The 19,073-nt window shown below is 37.4% G+C and overlaps 1 protein-coding gene across 3 annotated transcripts in view; it reads left to right on the top strand.

The window, feature by feature from the left end:
• RGS17 (regulator of G protein signaling 17) overlaps positions 1 to 19,073 on the top strand; it is a 99,235-nt gene that overhangs the window by 46,104 nt on the left and 34,058 nt on the right. The window lies entirely within an intron of this gene.

Below are 19,073 nucleotides of genomic sequence, written 5' to 3'. Positions count from 1 at the left end.
AACCTACTGAGTATACGTTTGAGGTTTCTTTGCTTATGTCCCACCAAGAACGTATAGTCAGAGTATGGTGTTTAAAAATTACTTGAGTGAATTCTTCTGTGTATGGTTATATTATCAATTTAATATACCATTAGGTTTATTTATGTTCAATTTCAGAACTTTTAAATGTTATTTTTTGAACATGAAAAACCGAGTTCAAAAGTCAAAGCTATGTAAAAAGTTGTACTCTGAGAAATCTGACTTGTAATTGTCCCCATTCCCTCTATTCCTACCCACCCACTAATGTAACTATTACCGTTATCTGGTTTGTTCTCTTGGTGCAATTCTTCTGTAAAAGTAAGCAAATATGTATACAAATATGTGTATGTGTATATGTGTGTACACACACACACACATTCCAAATATTCTATTTCCTTTTGTTCACACACATACAGAACACATTCTGTCCTTGCCTCATTTAGCACATGTGTTCAGTATGCTGGAAATTATTTTATATCAGTCATAGAGATAGTTCTCATGGTTTTACAGATGCAGCGTTCTCCAATCTATAGGTGTACCTTCCAGGGAGTGTTCTTAGGCTCCCCTAACCATTCAGACTCCGGATACTGTCAGTTTACTTAGAAGGCTAAAGGACAGGAGTCCAAGGGCATCGTGTTCCTCACAGCAGGAATCCAGGCAGCAGTGCATACTGGTGACAGCTCAAAGGCAGTTCAGAGGCCCTTCTCCTCTGCTGACACATCTCAGGTGCCAAGAGAGAGGCCCAAGCAGGCAGGGTGGGAGTAGGGCTGGGGGAGAGGGTGGGGAGGCACTCTGGCTCTCACAGGACCAGTATCTTGTATAAAAATCCCATAGGCAGTTTTCAGGATCCCCAGAAAGCATAAGCCTAGTTACGAAATTCACCATCCTAAGTGAAGGTATTTAGAATTTGTTTACAATTCCTCCCAATCCAGATGCAATTTTCCAGTCAGGAGTCATTATGTATCAGAGGCAATATTGCTGGGGGATAGCTGACATGCTACTCTTACTGAGTTGCCAGGACAGTGTTGAACCTTAGTCGGAAGTTAAATCCTCACGCAGAAGGGAAAAGGGTTTGACCAACACGTTACCCACAGGATGTATCATAGTCTATTCAGCCAGCCTTCATATTCCTGGACGTTTTGGTTCTTTCCAATCTTTTATTACTCTAAATTATGTTGTGATGTAGCACCATGTGCATGTGCTGTTCATACTTACGGAGATGAATCTTTGCGGTAGATTGTTAGAAGTGAGATTGGCTAGATCAAAGGATAAATGCATATGTACTTTTGTTAGATATTGTCAAGTTACTCTGCATGAGGACTGAACGTTCTGTTTTCCTTCCAGTAGTATACAGAAAGTAGCTCTTTCTGCATAGCTTTCTGAGAGGTGTGTTATCTAGCTTTTGCTTCATACATCTGATATTTGAAAAGTGACATAGCAACCTAATTCATGTTTATTTTGTTATGCATAAAGCTAAACATTGTTTTCTTGTGTTCAAGTGTAATTATACATTTGTTTTTCGTGAACCATCTTGTGTCCATTTTTATTAGGTTTTTGGTCTTTTTCTTCTTTTTAAAAGAGTCCTTTATTTATCTGGAAATAGAGCCTTTAAGCTATAAATTTAACATGTTGACTCCCAGTTTGTCTATTGATTATGCTCATGAAGGCGGTGTTTTTGTTTTGTTACTTCTGCCATGCAAAGTCTTTCATTTGTTCTAGAATTTGATCATGGTTTACAAGACTTGCCCTTCACCTGGGATATAAAAATTCACCTGTTTTCTTGTAATAGTTGTATATTTTCAATTCTTGCATCTACGTCTGGAGTATGTTTAGAGAATATTCTGGTATATAGTTGGAGGATTCAATTAATTTTAATCTCTTTCCACATGGCTATTCATTTCTTCCAACACTACTTAAATGAATCCTTTTCACTATTATTCTGTACTAAATTTCCTTTTTTTTCTCTGTAAATAGTATCCATATTGAACTAGGTTTACTTGTGAATAGCAAATAAGAATAAAATTTTATAAAATAACAAGTCAAATTATCAGGTTGGTGCAAAAGTCATTGCGATTTTTGCAATTATTTTTAACCCTTTAAACCACAATGACTTTTGCACCAACCAAATACTTTCAGTTTATTTGAAGCTAGGTTACTTAATTTGATCTATGTATATAAGCTTCAAACACAGCATGAATAATATGTATGAATTCATTTATTTATATTGTTACTTACTCATCATTTTGTAAATTCATCGAGTTCAAATAATCAGCCCAATTTTGCTTTCTATTCTGATTGGCATCGAGGCAGGGCAGCTCATGGTTTCATGCTGAGCAGATATGTGATGGTCCCTGCCTCATCAAGCTTCTTTTTAATGGTGTACTTCAAAAGGAAAGCTCAAAGAATGGATTTTAGTTTCTTTCCCAAACTGAGGTTTCCATATAAAAGGCAAACAATCTAGCAATCACAAAATCTATCTTTGATATTAACCACGGACTGCTGTGTGTACAAAATCTTTTTTAAAAATGTTACCAATCCAATTAATGAGACTAAAGATTGCTGACAACATCCAATGTACTAAGGCTAAGGAGGAATTTCTAGTAAGCTGTATCCTGCTTATAACATTTATATACTTGTTAACTGGAAAGACAGCATTTTTTTTTGCCAATTACAGAATCAAGAAACTTTTTTTTTTCATTCTACTCCATAGTCATTTCAATATGGTAACTAGAGAGTCCCAAGTATCTCTGACATCCATTCTGCTTTAAAAGGGAGTTGTGTTATGAGGAAGCTGTTGAAAATGAATAGTGTTTTTGTTTTGTTTTGTTTTTTTGAATAGTGTTCTTAATAACAAATTTAATGCGACTAGTTTAAACAAAGGATACTGAGTGACACAAAATGAAGGGGACATATTATTAGGAAAAATGCTACTCATGTTGAATCGATTTTGTCCGCCTGTTAAAACTCAGAAACACTGACTTGAGATCAACAAAACACTGCTGACTTTGGCTGTGCTGACTGTGTGTAAATGAACAGCCAGAAGTAAACTGTTATACAACAAGCCACTAAAAACACTATCCACTTTGGAAATACAAGAAGTTGTGTACATTTGTCTCACAAGTGGAGGCACCTCTTTTCTTGGGGATAGTGGGACTCATTTCGTCTTCAAGAGTTTTTTATATGCTGAAAAACATCTCCTCTTTATATTTCAGGAGTGACATGAAACACCATCTTAATACTCCTAAAACACACCTGAATTCTAACACTCCTATTGAGTTCATTTCCATCTTATTTTAGGTCTAGATGTCATACTTAGCAACATTCAGTAAGGATAACTAAACCCCTTTCAGTACATTTTGTCATCAGTCAATCTGTACACAGAACATCCATGAAAATGGGCCAACAGAGCAGCCCTCACTGCTGGATAGCCACCTTCTTCTGTGCCTCTAGAATATTCTGTCTTCTCTCCCCTTCTCTCTCCTAGGAGACTGAGCTGCATGGGGCACTTTGCTGGGTTTGCCAATGTGGAGAACTGGCAAGAGATCAAAGGGAGACAGAGGGAGTGGCTGGGATGTTTACTTCCTGCACTGTCACCTGGCCTGACTGCTTCTCTTGACCTACCTCTGGTCACAGCTTTGGTCAGAAGGCCTCTCCCCACATCCGTCTCTGTCCCTAAGTTCTGGTAATTCTTTTTCTCCTTGTGCCTAGATCACTGGGGTGGTAACATCACCTGTCTACTATATGTAGTACCTATTACCTGACCCTAGGGTACTACATTGTCGCTTGGGGTTTCCCTCCTGCCACCCACACCTTTTCAAAACAACCCATTGTTAAACACTCTTTAAATGTGACTGCTAAACCCTCTTTGAAAATTTCACAAACTGTTCTCAAGTCAAAGCATGCCTGTGGGACCTCAAGCTGAGTCTGGAAAAGTAGCAGATGCTAATAAGACTCTCAAGTGGAGCCGGCCCATTTGGATGAAAACACAGTAAATGCAGACTGTGGGACTAGAAGGGCACCTAGAGCAGGACGCAATGGCTGCACAGGAGACCAGTGATACATTTCCTTATGGTAATTCTAATGAAATAACGTTTACACTGTTTTCTAAACTATTTTAGAAGCCCCTTGGGAGATATATTTTCAATGAAGGAAATGTCCTTTTATTGCAAACCAACCTACAAACTTTCACTGTAGACTAACTGAATGAATCATGTATCATGAAGATGAAAAATAAGACGCTATCTTTGGCCTGTTATGAGCTTTACATAATAGGAACTTAATATATGCAGGTATGAGGAGATCAAACAATACTTTGAATGTTTAAATTAAAAAAAAAAACACATTGCAGTAAAAGACACATTGCCATTAATACCCCTCAAAATATTCCCCCTCACTTCGAACACACTTATCCCATCGTTCTTGCCACTTTCTGAAGCAGTTCTGGAAGTCCTGTTTCATGATTGTCTTTAGTTGTGCTGTCGTGGTTGCCTCGATGTCCTGAATCGATTAAAAATGTTTTCCTTTCATGGTCATTTTGACTTTGGGGAAGAGCCAGAAGTGGCATGGTGAATAAGGTGGATGAGGGCACAACATAATGTTTTTATTTGATAGAAATTGCAATACTAGAAGTGATGTGTGACATGGAACATTGTCATTCATGATGGAGGATGATTTACGGCACACTTTAAAACACACACCTTCTCTCCACCATAGCTCACACCCGACTGACTGCACCGAACAAGTTGAAACTTGTCACACACTATTACTGAGGTTCCATGCGCCACTTCCCTTATTAAAGATCCCTGCCTTTCCATTGGGTGGCACTCAGCAGCAGCATTCACCATATTTTGTTATCACAATAGAAGGATCCGTGTCACACATCGCTTCTGGTACGGTAATTTCTGTACCATGACAGCACAACTAAAGACACTCACGAAAGAGGACTTTCAGAACTGTTTAGGAAAGTGGCAAGAATGATGGGATAAGTGTGTTTGAAGCAAGGGTGGGGTATATTTTGAGGGGCATTAATGGCAATGTGTGTTTTACTATAATATTTTTTTTAATTTTAACATTCACCGTAGTTTTTGATCACACCTCATACATTAATTTTTCTGGATTTGTAAACCTTCCATGATAAGTCACAAACTATGTATTTTTAATTTGGGATCAAATCTTTCACAGATTGTATGAAATGGATATAAAGTACTGTAAATTCATTTGTATAATGAACCACCAACAGGCATTTAAATAAATACTGACTTTTTTATAGTCTCTCTGCTGATAGAACAGTTTAACTGTAATGATTCCAAGTTACTTTGGAAAGAAAGATACAGAAGCCTAGACCATCAAGAGAGATTGACAAAATCATGCATCATGGATGGACTCAGCATTTCCAGAGCACCTGGGATATACTCACTACCTAGCAGAGAGGTTGTATGAGATCTCTTCCTTCAAGTTGTGATCACTTCCTGGGTCATATCAGGGCTTTGCCCTAGAAATCTGTGCTAGACCACATCACCTAGGAGACATTCACAGAGAAGGAAGGATCCTAGACTCTGGAGATAGGTAGTCTTAAGTTTAAATCTGCAATGGACATTCACTGGCTATCCAGTGACTAATCTCTCTGGCTTCAGTTTCCCTATATGTAAAATGGCAGTATCTGCCTCATAGGTTTGTTCTGAGGGTTACATGAGAATGTGTAAAAACTGCTCAATAAAAAAAATTTACCTAGTTGAATGTAGAATGACATAGCCACTTTGGAAGCCACTTGGCAGTTTCTAACAAAATTAAACACACTCTTACCGTATGATCCAGCAGTCACATTGCTTGGTATATACTCAAAGAAGTTGACAATTTATGTCCGCACAAAAAACCTACACACAAAGTTTATAGCAGCTTTATTTAAAATTGCCAGAACTTAGAAGCAACCAAGTTCTTCAGTAGGTGAATGGATAAATAAACTGTTGTACATCCAGACAATGGAATATTATTCAGCTGTAAAAAATATGGGCTATCATGTCATGAAAAGACATGGAGAAGCCTCAAATGCATGCTACTAAGTGAGAGAAGCCAATCTGAAAAGGCTATACACTATATGATTCCAACTATAATCACATTCTGGAAAAGGCAGAACTATGGCGACAAAAGATTTAAGGTGGCCAGTGGTGGGGGATGTGGGGTGATGAATAGGCCGTGAATATACTCTTATAATAATGCATACACGTATGTCATTACACATTTGTCCAAACCCGCAGAATGTACAACACCAAGGGTGAACCCTAAGGTAAACTATGAACTTTGGGTGATTATGATGTGTCAATGTAGGTTCAGCCTTGGTAAAAAATGTACCATTCTGGTGAATGATGTTGATACTGGCTATACATGTGTGGGGGCAGAGGTTATATGGGAAATCTCTGTACCTCCGTCTCAATTTTCAAACCAAAACTGCTCTAAAAATAGTCTTTCAAAATACTAGGTTGGTGCACAGGTAATTGCAGTTTAAAAGGTTAAAAAAAAAAATTGCAAAAACCGCGATTACTTTTGCACCAACCTAATAAATAAATAAATAAATAAATAAATAAATAAATAAAATAATCTACATTCCACTTCTATTGAATTATGTGATCCCTTTCTCCCAAACCCAGTAACACAGTGTCAGAAACCTTTGTTTTGAGGCCAACTTCTGCTAAGACCTATGGTAACGGCAGTTTGTTTTATTTTTTAAGTATTTTAATGGCTTGTGAATTATGTGGAATAGAGCAATGCAAGGCATTTTTTCCAACAGTGTGTGAACTGCTTGTCCTTTTTCACACTTCTGTGTATACTAATATTTCTGTGTCTACATGACAAATCACTATCATCAGCATTAACTGAGTAGCTAGTGACACTACCCTAGATGCTGAAGATACAAATAATAATTTGATAGTTCCCTTACCTTCAAAGCACATGTACGGAAAGGACAAAAGCAGAAAAATACGGTAATTAACATAAATTGTGCCCAGCACTGTGCTTATTACAAGGTCCTTTTCATTTAGTCCTCACACATCCTGGTGAATTGGGTCTTACTATTATCTTGATTTTATAGTTGCATGACCTCGGGCTCAAAATGGGTAGGTAACTTGCCTAAAGAGTAAGAGGTAGAGCTATAACGTGAATTCGCAACTACTGCAATGGAGAATATTCTCCCTAAAAATGCTAGTTCTGATGTTCAGTACAGACTAAGTATTAGAACATTGCTACTCAGTGTGTGATCACATGTGATTTATGTGCTAATTTGTAAAACATTTGTTATTGGTCCACAACAAAGTAAGTAATGAAAGTGAGAGTAAGCATTTGGAAATGTTTACAGCAATATGACAGACTAATTTTATGTCTGTTAAGTCTAACAGTAAAAGCCAATTTGGTCTTATACATTGCACATGGGTCCTTTTCATTTGATTATTCCCTTTTATTGTATTTGATCGAAGCATCGCTTCATGACTGATTGGAAATTAAAAAATCCAAACCAAAACAAAACAAACCTTGGCCCTTCACCACCAATGGTATGGTGAATCCAAAGGACAGTGAGGTGGGACAGTGTCATAGATGAAGTAGGAATTATGATGACAGTGTGAACAGCTAATGATAACTGGGTACTTACTATGAGCCCATTATTGTGCTTAGTTTCTCCTTCTTTCTCTCTTTTTCTCTGTGTGTATGTGTATATACAGAAGGTGCCAAAAAAAGTATACACATTTTAAGAAAGGGAAAAACTGTATTAAAATTGTAATACTCACTATATACCAATAACAAAAGATGAATACAAGACATGTGTATACATTTTTTTGGCACCTCCAGTATATACACACACACACACACACACACACACACAGGCACACACACGTATATATCATATATACATATATGTATATACATATACATCTGTGTATAGAGAGAGTTATCATTTAACATCTCACAACAACTTTAGCACTTTGACGTAGATATTTATGATGCCTGTTTTACTTGATTATGTTCTGGATATTGCTGCTAATATCTACTTCTCCCCCCAGAGTTATTCTTTGCTAAAAACCAAACCAACAGGGTTCCTCATATTATTACCAAGGCTATTCCATAAATACGTAAGGGTGGAGAATAATTATGCTCCCCACCCTGAAATAAAAACCTGTAATTTTACTTCTTCCCTCTTTTCTGTATTTCAGATGGTACTTAGTGACAGGTTGGAATAGCTGTGTCAGGGGCGTCTGGGTAGAGCCTTTATTCCGTCAGTGCCATGCACAGCCTTTCCAATAGCTGCCACCCACTTTTCCTGGAATGAGTAAAAATGTTTTGTTGTGAATGAAGAGTGCTGATTGAATTGACTGCATCCCTTGTGTACTTCCTGGAGTTTGGTGTGTTTATTTAAAAAAAAAAAAAAAAAAAAGATTGATTGCTATGAACAGTACAACATGGGACCAGTTTGCTGAAAATACTTATTCTATAGGCAGAGTGATGGGAAATAATTAATTTGACTAAATGGGGATAATAATGTGCTATAGGGAAACATGACCATATTACACTAATTTTTACCTTGAGTAGAACATGGGCTTTTGAAAAAGTTTACTGGTTACTTGATTGTATCTTTAAGTGTTCTTTTATAGGTGTCTACTAATGTAAAACAAAATGTACAGAATGTAGCTTTGGAAAGAATAGATAACATACTACCGCAGATGCTGACTCCATCTGAGGACTTGGCAACGTAAAGCTGTTCCTCAGCATAGAAAGTTGTATGAAGGGCAGGAGCAAAGCACATGACCTACGCTGGCTTAGTTTTAGAAGAAGATTGGAATAATGTACAGGAACATTACTTTCAACACAGACATAAATGGGACATATTTTGTATGTTTTAGCTCTTTCTGCGGCTGCTTCCACATAGTATTAATCTCCTTATGCCCATTTCTTGTGTTTATATAAACATTGCTATGTATTAAATTTCCATAGCAATTATCCCTGTTTGTGTAGCTATCTTAAATACTGATGTGAATAATTACTACTGGGAGAAACAGTCTCTGGCACACCCTGTTTTTCAATGTTGTGGTTTTGTTTTCTTTACTAATTTGTTTTTCTTTTCCCATTTTAAATCTTTTTTTCCCCCTTGCATTAACTTACGTATCTTTATGTGAATTGAAATAATGAGCGTGTCTGCTCTCTGAAAGGCAGTTTGATGAATCTGAAAATGAATATGTCACATAGATGCGAGTGCTGTCAGTACTTTCCTAAGTAAACACATATGACTCTATCTTAATCACTGGCATTTTCTAGAATGGCACAGTGAAAGTAATAGGGCCATGCTAAGGATTCTCATTGTCACCACGCTGTGTTTCTGACAAAGATTGCTCTTACTATGATGTATTTTGATCCAATTTCTAAAACATTTACTCTAAGCTAATGCTGCTGATCTAAACTAAAGCAAAGCCTGAATAATCAGGTAAAAAATGGATTTTTAAAAGCTCTGCTTTATCTATATCGGTCTTCTTTCCAAAATTGCTAAGTAATTGAATGACCTTCCCCTTCACTTTAAATGTGCCAATCTGGAGTCTGTTAGAGGACATGTGCTAGAAAGAAGTCTCTCTCTCTCTCTCTCTCTCTCTCTCTCTCTCTCTCTCTCTCTCGTTTCGCTCCTTTAACATGTATTGACTGAGCTCACTGGTTGTCAAGCTTATTCTTGTGAAGTTCCTGGTAAATATGGTGCTTTTTACCACATATCGTTTTGAGGATATTAACATCAAAGAGCTCATAGTCTTGTAGGAAAAACTCACAAATGGCACAGCTATGAAACAATATGGAATTAGAGGTCAAAGAAGGTCAAGCAGTGCCAGGTACTTCCCTGACAGGCTGGGAGGGTCTGCAAAGATTGCCTAGAGGAAGTGCAAGTGAGTTCATGAAGTGCCGCGGGGGATCCTGCAAAGGGTGAGACCAGGAAGTCGGAGCCCTGTCATTTAAGCAGGCTTGTACACAAATTACAATTCAAAGTGGTAGGTGCACAATACTGTGTACACACTGAGAGGAATGCATCTATTTCTGCCCAAATGGGAAGAAGAAGACAGAAAGGGAATGAATGATAAGTGAGATGAGCATTGAAAAGGTACAGTAGTCCCCCCGTATCCATGAGGGACACACGTTCCCAGATTTCTAGTGGATGCCAGAAACTTCGGATAGTACTCAACCCTGTATATACTTTATTTTTTCCTATACATACATGATAAAGTGTAATTCATAATTTAGGCACGGTAGATGAACAATAACTAATAATATAGTAGAACAATTATAACAATATACTATAATAAAAGTTATAGGAATGTGTCTCTGTCCCCCACAGTAGCTTATTGTACTGTACTCACCCTTCTTGTGATGATGTGAGATGACACAACACCTATGTGATGCGATGAAGTGAGCTACTCAGAACGATCCTTAATTTAAAACTAATGACTTGTTTCTGGATTTTCCATTTAATATTTTTAACGCACAGTTGACCACGGGTAACTGAAACCATGAAAAGTGAAATCATAGATAAGGAGGGACTACTGTATCGTGGTCTTGAAAATAGCACACTAAAAAATAACCCCCACCCCCCCATCCAAAAAAAAAAACTGGTTTGGATACAACTCTTTTTAGATAAACACAGCATTGAAGTCTTGCTCTATTACATAGATATATGCTGGCTTAGGAGAAGCAGGGTAGTTATCAGAAATTTTAAATTGAGGAGTTGTTTTCCTTCACAGGGAAAATACATCACAACCAGGAATAAATATCTGCACATGGTGAATTCCTTCCTGTCCACCCCAGTGCTAAAGAAGGCCATACACATTTGGTTTAGTTAGCAGATACCTCTTGGGGGCTAAACACTGAATCAACAACTACACAACAGAACTGAATGCTTTCCCTAAATGGGACAAGATGGCTGCAATGAACATGAAGCCTGCTTGTTGGAGTAGGAGTTGATTGTGGATACTAGCAGTAATTTGAGATTCAGTTCATTTACATGTGATGCAAATTACCGTGGTGAAATGAAAACCCAAACAATTAGTCTTCTTTCTTCACTGAGTGAGCAAGCCTTTGTGTGGATCCCCAAGATAGTAAGATTCCACCCAATGGATGCAAATACCCATCTAATAAGAAGTGAAATGTTCTCCGAGCAAAAAGACACTGAAGGGAATCTTCAATGTTTGTCCCCTGAAAACACTGAACCACACCGACTTTTTGGCAATGTTATGAAAAACTATCCCCATTATGACCTTGAGCGAGCTGTCACTTATCGAATGCTTACTATATGTACCAAGATTTTTTCCAAGAATTTTACCTGGTCAATCCATTTAACCTTTACGGTAGGAGTGATATACTGATGTGTTATATTATTATCCATAATTATTCACAGATGATGAAACTGGGACACACAGAGGTTAAGTGACTAACCAAAGGTCATCCAATTGACGGCAGAGGCAAGATCTGGGCACACAGACCTTGACTCCAGAGCTTGTTCAATCACCATACTATAGTACAGCTTTCAGGGTATCGCCATTCATGTATTTGTAATTTTGAGTTCTAAAAATACACCAAGAGTAAGATGAGAAATTACTAATTTTGATGTGCAGAGTTAGTTTTTTCCAATTCAGCTAATTTTCCAAAATTGATAACCTCACTACAGCAGCATCTTGACCATTAGGAAAGACACAGGAATATTATTTTTCTTCCAAAGTTAGGAAATATAAAACAATTATTCTTATATTTATACATGAATATATCAAAATACCAGGCATGTATTATATGAATTTTTGAGGTAAAATGTGAGAATTTACTTTGCAGTAAGCCATTGAGGCTTCAATTCTCCAGGCTTCCTGGATGTGAGTTTCCCCCAATCCTCCATGAGGGACACTTTGGGACAGGGTAAGGAGTACTGTTCAAACAAACTTGACAGTGCGCCTCAGAACTAGAAGAATTGTATCTAAAACTTCAAAATCTCTGCCTTGGGAACATACATATTTTTAATAATCAGAGAAATCTTTCATATTCACCATCATCAATAGTCAATATTTACTATTGACAGAAAGCATTGCTAGATTTTGAAAACCAATATATGTGAGATATATTTTTTCCTTTCCCATCCCTTAAGAGTTGTACAGTCCTACTAGGAAACAATATATAAACCAAAAAAATGAAAAATAATATTAGTCAATGCTCAATAATTGACATTGTGATCTATAAGAGTGTAGAAATTGATAAAAACTGGGATTCCCCATATCCCAAATATATTTAGAAGAGAGCAGTTAGCTTGGGCAGCCCATTTCAAGAGCAGTAACTTCATAGTGAAGAGAGGTGTTCTCAGTCTAACCACCCATGTAAACTTGAGACTGGTGTAAATCAACCTCTACCAAAGAGTTGTCCAGCCTTGGATTGAATGCTCAAGGATGCTTGGATTGATGCTAACCTCACAGGTAAATTAAGTTCTTACCTGAGTGTCAGACAGACTTTCCATATGTGGAAGCAAGAGTCTCTCAATTAATTCTATTCATCAATCCATCTTCCAACATTTGGGATCTTACAAAGTAGATCTATATTCTCTTCTAAATGGTATCACTTCGAATATTAGAAAATTATCATTGTGATTATCTGAGTCTCCTAAGAGCAAACACTTTTGTGCTAAAAGTAGTATTCTTATGTTTTTTAATTTTTTTTAACTTTCCTCCTTCTAGTCTGCTGAACATATTTCAAGTTCTTTCTCAAATTGTGGGTGACCAGGATTGAACATAACCATTTAACCAGCTCAGAGAAGACCTGTCAACAGCCCCTGTTAGAAAACATGCTTCTAGTAATGCATTCTAAACTTCCATTAACTATTTGATTATTGTTGATTAACACTGAATTCATTGTCCAGTAAATTACCTAGAATTTTTTCATATGCTTCTGTTAAGCCTTGTTTCTCCCATTCTAGTCTTATGCAGTTTTTTTAGATCCAAGTTTATGTCATTATACTCATAATGTATCCTTTTAAATTTCATCTTGTTTTATTTTGCTCATTGCTCAAATGGTAAAGATTTTTTTTTTTTAATTGAGATATAATTGACATATAATAGTGTCTTAGTTTAAGGTGTACAGTGTGTTGGTTTAATACATTGATATATTGCAATATGATTATCACTGTAGCGTTAGCTAATACCTCCATCACGTCACATAATTATCATTTCTTGTTTGTGGTGAGAACATTTAAGATCTAGTCTCTTAGCAATTCTGACACATATAATACAGTATTGTTAACTATAGCCACAATGCCATGCGTTAGATCTCCAGAACTTATTCGTCTTCTAGTTGCAAGTTTGTACCCTTTGAATGGCATCTGCTTAGTTCCCTCCACCTTTCAACCCCTGGTAACTATCATTCTAGTCTGTTTCTACAAGTTAAGGTTCTTTAGCTTCCACGTGTAAGTGACACCATACAGTTTTTGTCTTTCTCTGTCTGCTTTATCTCACTTAGCATAATACCCTCAAGGTCAATCCATCTTGTCACAATTGGCAGAATTTCTTTCTTATGGCTATTCGTATGTATATATTCCATATCTCTTTATCCATCCATTCATTGACAAACACCGGTTACAGGTTGTTTCCCTGTCTCAGCTATTGTGAGTAATACTATAATAACATGAGAGTGCAGACATCTTTTCTATATCCTGTTTTCATTTCCTTTGGACATATATCCAGAAGTGAGATTGCTGGATCACATGTAGTTCTAGTTTTAATTTTTGAGGAACCTCCATACTGTTTTCCATGGTGGCTGAACCAATTTACATTCCCCCTAACAGCGCGCAAGCGTTCTCTTTTCTCCACATCCTCAACAATACTTGTTATTTCTTGTCTTTTTGTTAGTAGCTAGTCTAACAGGTGATGTGATACCTCCTTGTGGTTTCGATTTGCATTTCTCTGATGATTACTGATGTTGATAATCTTTTCATGTACCTGTTGGTCTTCTGAATGTCTTCTTTTGAAAAATGTCTATTCACTTCCTCTGCCCATTTTTTAATTGGATTTTTTTATGTTGACTTGTATGAGTTCTTTATGTATTTTGGAAATTAAGCCTTTATCAGATACAGGTTTGCAAATATTTTCTCCCATCCATTCTGTAGGTTGCCTTTTTATTTTGTTGATTGTTTCTTTTGCTGTGCAGGAGCTTTTTAGTTGGATGCAGCCCCATTTGTTGATTTTTGCTTTTGTTGTATAAAGATGGTTTTGGTTATTGCATCTGAAGCCTAAAAAGGGGAAGAGGCAACATGGAGTAAAATTGTGGCAGCTGGAAGTAAGATCAGAATTTTCTCCTCGTTTCTTGGAAGATATAGCAATGCACAACAGAGGAAAAGCCCACACTGATGACTAACTCAGATTTATGGATTTTCCTTGCTAATAAATTAACCTAAGCTTTGAGGGGAAATGATGCTGCTGGAGGGATTAATATTTATTCCACGACAGCTTTCCGAGCACCTCACTATGAGAACTAAATGAAGCATTTCCAGAGGTGGCGTGTGTGTGAGAGGAGCAGTCTGGGTGCCCCTGCACATGCCCCAGCCCTTTTCTGCCCCTGGATCATGGGCCTTTCCAGGGCTGCATAGCTCATAAAGTCTGCAGTCCCAATTTTGTGCACAGGTATGTACTTCTTTGCAAAGGAGAAACCAATTTCCCCTGCCTCTATCCTGTGAAATTAAATGATTTCTTGAAAGTCCTTCTGCCTAGCGAGTTAGAAAAAAGAACTAGCCTCCACGTGGTTGAGAATTTCAGTCCTTGATGCTGCATTGTTTTGCGAACTTTTTTCTTCTTTCATTTATGATATTCAGACAATTTATTTTGCTTAAAACTAGATTTGGTGAACTCTAAGGATAAAAACTTAACAGTTGTACAGATTTTGCGTTCTGTATTTACAGATAAACCCCAGTGAGTTACCTTCAGCACCACTGTTTACAGTGGCACACAGGAAGCAGAGGCAAATGAAGATTTTAGGATATGATCATGTAGTACCCAAGAGCATACCCTGTTCGCCATGCTTGGTCACCCAGAGACACATTTAGGAAGGCACTTCCTCAGCACTGTCACCAAGTAGCTCTCAGATAGTTTTTCTTCCCCCAGATCTTTGTGTCTCAGTTTTTGGACAATGCAGCTATGCAGCAAAATATGACAGCAGACTGTTGTTCTTCTCCATAGTTGTATACCAGGCAGTCCAGGGAAGTTTAGGTTATGAACACTGTTGAGGTGCTAAACTTATAGGGTGGTATTCAGCCACATAGACAGATCAGTCAGAGAAATAGAAGCAACCTGCTCCAAATGGTATAGGAATCTACACAAAAGAAATCAGTGCAGAATAATTTTATTTTTTTTCCAGAAGGAAGATGTTTATGACACAATACACACAATTACATCAGAAAAGCACAGAGAAGGCATTCTCCTATGATTTTTTGTTTTTAGCTAGCCAAAAGACGCAGCAGACAGTGAAAGGTCTTGCAAATCTAACATGTGATATTTAGACCCCTTTACTGTATTTTAAACCACAGCATCCCTAGAGAGTCTCTGAATAAATTGACACACGAGGTAGCATTTTTCAAAATTGAATATTTAACAGTAAGGAAATCAAGGTATTCAATTCTCAAGAAAGTTATTGAATCTTTCTGCACACTTTTGGGATATAGATTAAGACCTCTGTCTTATACAAAGCTAGTGTGTTTTGTTTTTTTTTGTTTTTGTGTGTGTGTGTGTGTGTGTGCTGTGTTTCTAAAGGAAAAAATAACACAAAAATCATTGAACGTATTTTCTAGCTGGTTAGGCAAACAAATGCATAAAACTTAAAACATGAGCAGTGATGATACGTAATATGGAGACAAATTAAGCAAGGGTGACAGGTCATGCTAGGAGTGGAGTGAAGGACTTGTGATTTTTAAGTAAGGCCGCAGGGACGATTTCACTGAGAATGTAACATATGAGTAAAGACTTGGCAGAGACAAGCCCTGAGAACAGTAAGTGCAAATGCCCTGACTGTTCCAGGTATGGTTGGGGAGCAGCAAGGAGGCCATTGAGGTTACACAGAGTGAGTGAGGACGAAAGAATAGGAGATGCTTCACAGAAGACCAAGTTGCAAAAACATTGGCTTTTACTCTCAGTAAAATGGGAAGGCACTGGAAGATTTAGAGTGAATTTAGGGTAGAAGGTTCTTTGCTGAAATCATCTACTTAGGTTTTAAAAGACTCACTTTGACTGTTGTGCTGACAACAGAGTGGACCAGGAAGGGGAAGGGGTGAGGAGTAGAGGGGGCAGAGGGGACCAGTTCAGAGGTCTCATATTTGCTGATCTGCTGATGTGAGATCTGAGTGAAAACAGAGGAGTCGAGGATGACTGCAGAGTTTTTTTGTTCTTAATAATTAGAAAGATGAGGCTTTTCATTTACTGAAAGTGGGAAAACTGTGGGAGGAACAGGTTTGGGGGGGAAGATAATAGGGTCAGATTAAAACACGTTACGTTTGAGATGCCAAGTTGAGAAAGCCAAATGTAGGTGTCAGGTAGGTGGTTAGATTACATGTGTCCTGAGTTCAGGAAAAGAGTCACCTTATTGGACATGTATATTTGAGACGTTTGAACAGAGAACTAGTAAAAATCTCAATAAGTTCAGTAAAGAAATGATGGCAAAGAGAATTCTGAGGATAGAGTACTGTGGTCATCCAAAATTTAGAGGTGAGGGAAATAAAAAGGAAATAACAGAATAGACTGAGAAGTGACTAGTGAGATTGAAACCAAAATGGTGAGTGTGGTACCTGGGAGGCAAGAGAAAAAATTGTTTCAAAGAGGATAGAGTGATCACTGTCAAATGCTGATGGGCCCAGAAAATTATGATAAAATGACTCAGATTTAACATGGGGACTTTGTGATGCATACAAAAAACAGTGTCAGTGGAGGGATAGGGTAACTGTCCTATTTTCCTAATTTCTGCAGTCAAATTTACTTCTAGACTATTTCCAAACAGAAAAGCATCGGGTTTTATTTCAGCTAGTCATTAAACCCAGGATCATATTTTATCAGTTTCAGGGCACCCGCTTCTTACATTCTCCTCCTTCCCTCTGATTTTGTTTTCTTCTGATTGAAGTAGATTCTAGCAAGGATTTAAGGAATAAACTCAGTTTATGTGTCATAAATTATCTTCTTAAATTTTTGGTTAGCTAAACATAAAGTTGTAGGTGATGCTTTTTCTCCCTCAGGACTTGAAAAACATTACTCTGTTGCCCATTGTCTTCTGGCCTCTAATATTGCTCGGGAAGGCTTCTGTCAGTACAAGTTACTCCTCTATAGGTAATTCAGCTTATTTCTTCATCTTGGAGTTCTGTGCTTTTATTATAATGCAAGTGTGGATTTTTTTTTTTTTAATCAATTTTGCTCAGTATGTCTTATGCTCTTTCAGTGTGAGATTTTGTTTCATTTTGTTTTCTTCCAGTTCTGGAAAGCTCTCAGCCAACTGCCCTGAAAATAATATTTCCCTGACAATCAGTTAACTCTCTCCTCACGATGAAAATCTTGTTGCACACATACTGAAGCTTTTCAGTATTACTGCTGTATTTGTCTCCTTTTGTGTTTCATCTTCTTATCTCTTTTTGCTGAATTCTAGGTATGGTCCTTTGGTATTATCACTTACTCTCTTTGGGAAGATATTATTCCATCTGAATCTTGTTAATGGCTATATGGTTTTGTTTTTACATTTCTATTTTTCCATTCTTCCTATTCTTGTTTCGTATTTGCCTATATTTATTTTTATAATTTCTTGTTCTCTTATATTCTTTCCCTTATCACAGTGTTTACCTTAAACATATGCTCATTAAACTAATTTTAGATGATTTTGCTCTTTGCATTTGATCAGGAGTATATTCATCTCCTGATTGTTGAGTGGCTTTTTGTTTTTTAGTGTTAATTTGTAATTTTTGCCTTCAGGCAACACATCGAGGGAGAGGCATATTTCTCACTCTCTCTCACTCTTTTTGATGTAATGCTATCCACTTGTCTCCACTGGTCCCTGACACCCTCAGTCCCATAGCAGCTCTCTAACCGGCATCTCAGGATTCCCTCCCATCCAGCTATGGTTCTGGAGGCGTCCCTGACCCAGACACTGAACTCGTGGGCTGCTTGGCCTAGGTCAGGTCTGGATGGCTTTCTCTGCATCCTTGCTCTCCTGCAGCTAGGCATCCTTGAATGGAACAGAAAGTATTTTCAGCATCTTTTTTATGAGTCGCATAACACAGCCCCTGATTTTATGATCAGAGCCTGGAATCTGGCCTCCCATTACTCACAATGGAGCATTGTGTACCCCACTGGAGTATAAGACCTTTGTACTTGTCTGTTCCTACACCTGGATTACAAAATGACTGTGGCTTTAGCCCCCATTTACCAACCATTGTGGTTTTCTCGTCTGTTTATGGTCTAAAAAGATGCTTATCTTGTTTTCAAGAATACAGTTGTTTTTTTTTAAATTTCTGTCATTGTATTTAGAATTTAGAACTAAAAATGTAAGTTTTAGAGTGTGAGTTCACAATGCCAAAACAACCTGAAGTACTTTATGTTTTTAATACATATTGCTCTCCATCACACACATGGCCATATATGTCTATGATTTACACACACTGCATATTTGTAAAAAAAACATCATTCAGTAGAATTCATTCCTTTTTCTAAGACGTCGTGCTAAATTTGATATTATTCTACTGAAACAAAAACTTTTTTATCCTAAACAAAGTCCTACGTCAGGGTTCTGCTTTTAAATGGGAAGCAACTCATTTGGCCTGATTTGTAAGGTCACAAGTAGGGCATCCTGTACCCCAATATTTTTCTTATCTGCCGTGATATATAATATAAATTCCACCGAAGTAATTCTCTGGGATTGGATGACTTTTTATCTTTTCACAATTCTCTACTACATGAAAATAAATTTGGGTGGTGAAGGAAAAGGACACGATGTCTTTACAACAAGGTTACCTAACAGAGAATCAGGCATTTTGCCAGTGTAATTGAGAT

The sequence above is a fragment of the Rhinolophus sinicus genome, linkage group LG05, assembly GCF_036562045.2.
Source record: "Rhinolophus sinicus isolate RSC01 linkage group LG05, ASM3656204v1, whole genome shotgun sequence".
In the NCBI taxonomy this organism is placed as follows: Eukaryota; Metazoa; Chordata; class Mammalia; order Chiroptera; family Rhinolophidae; genus Rhinolophus; species Rhinolophus sinicus.
The sequence above is the reverse complement of the archived record's forward strand: the minus strand, read 5'-3'. Positions and strand labels throughout refer to the sequence as shown.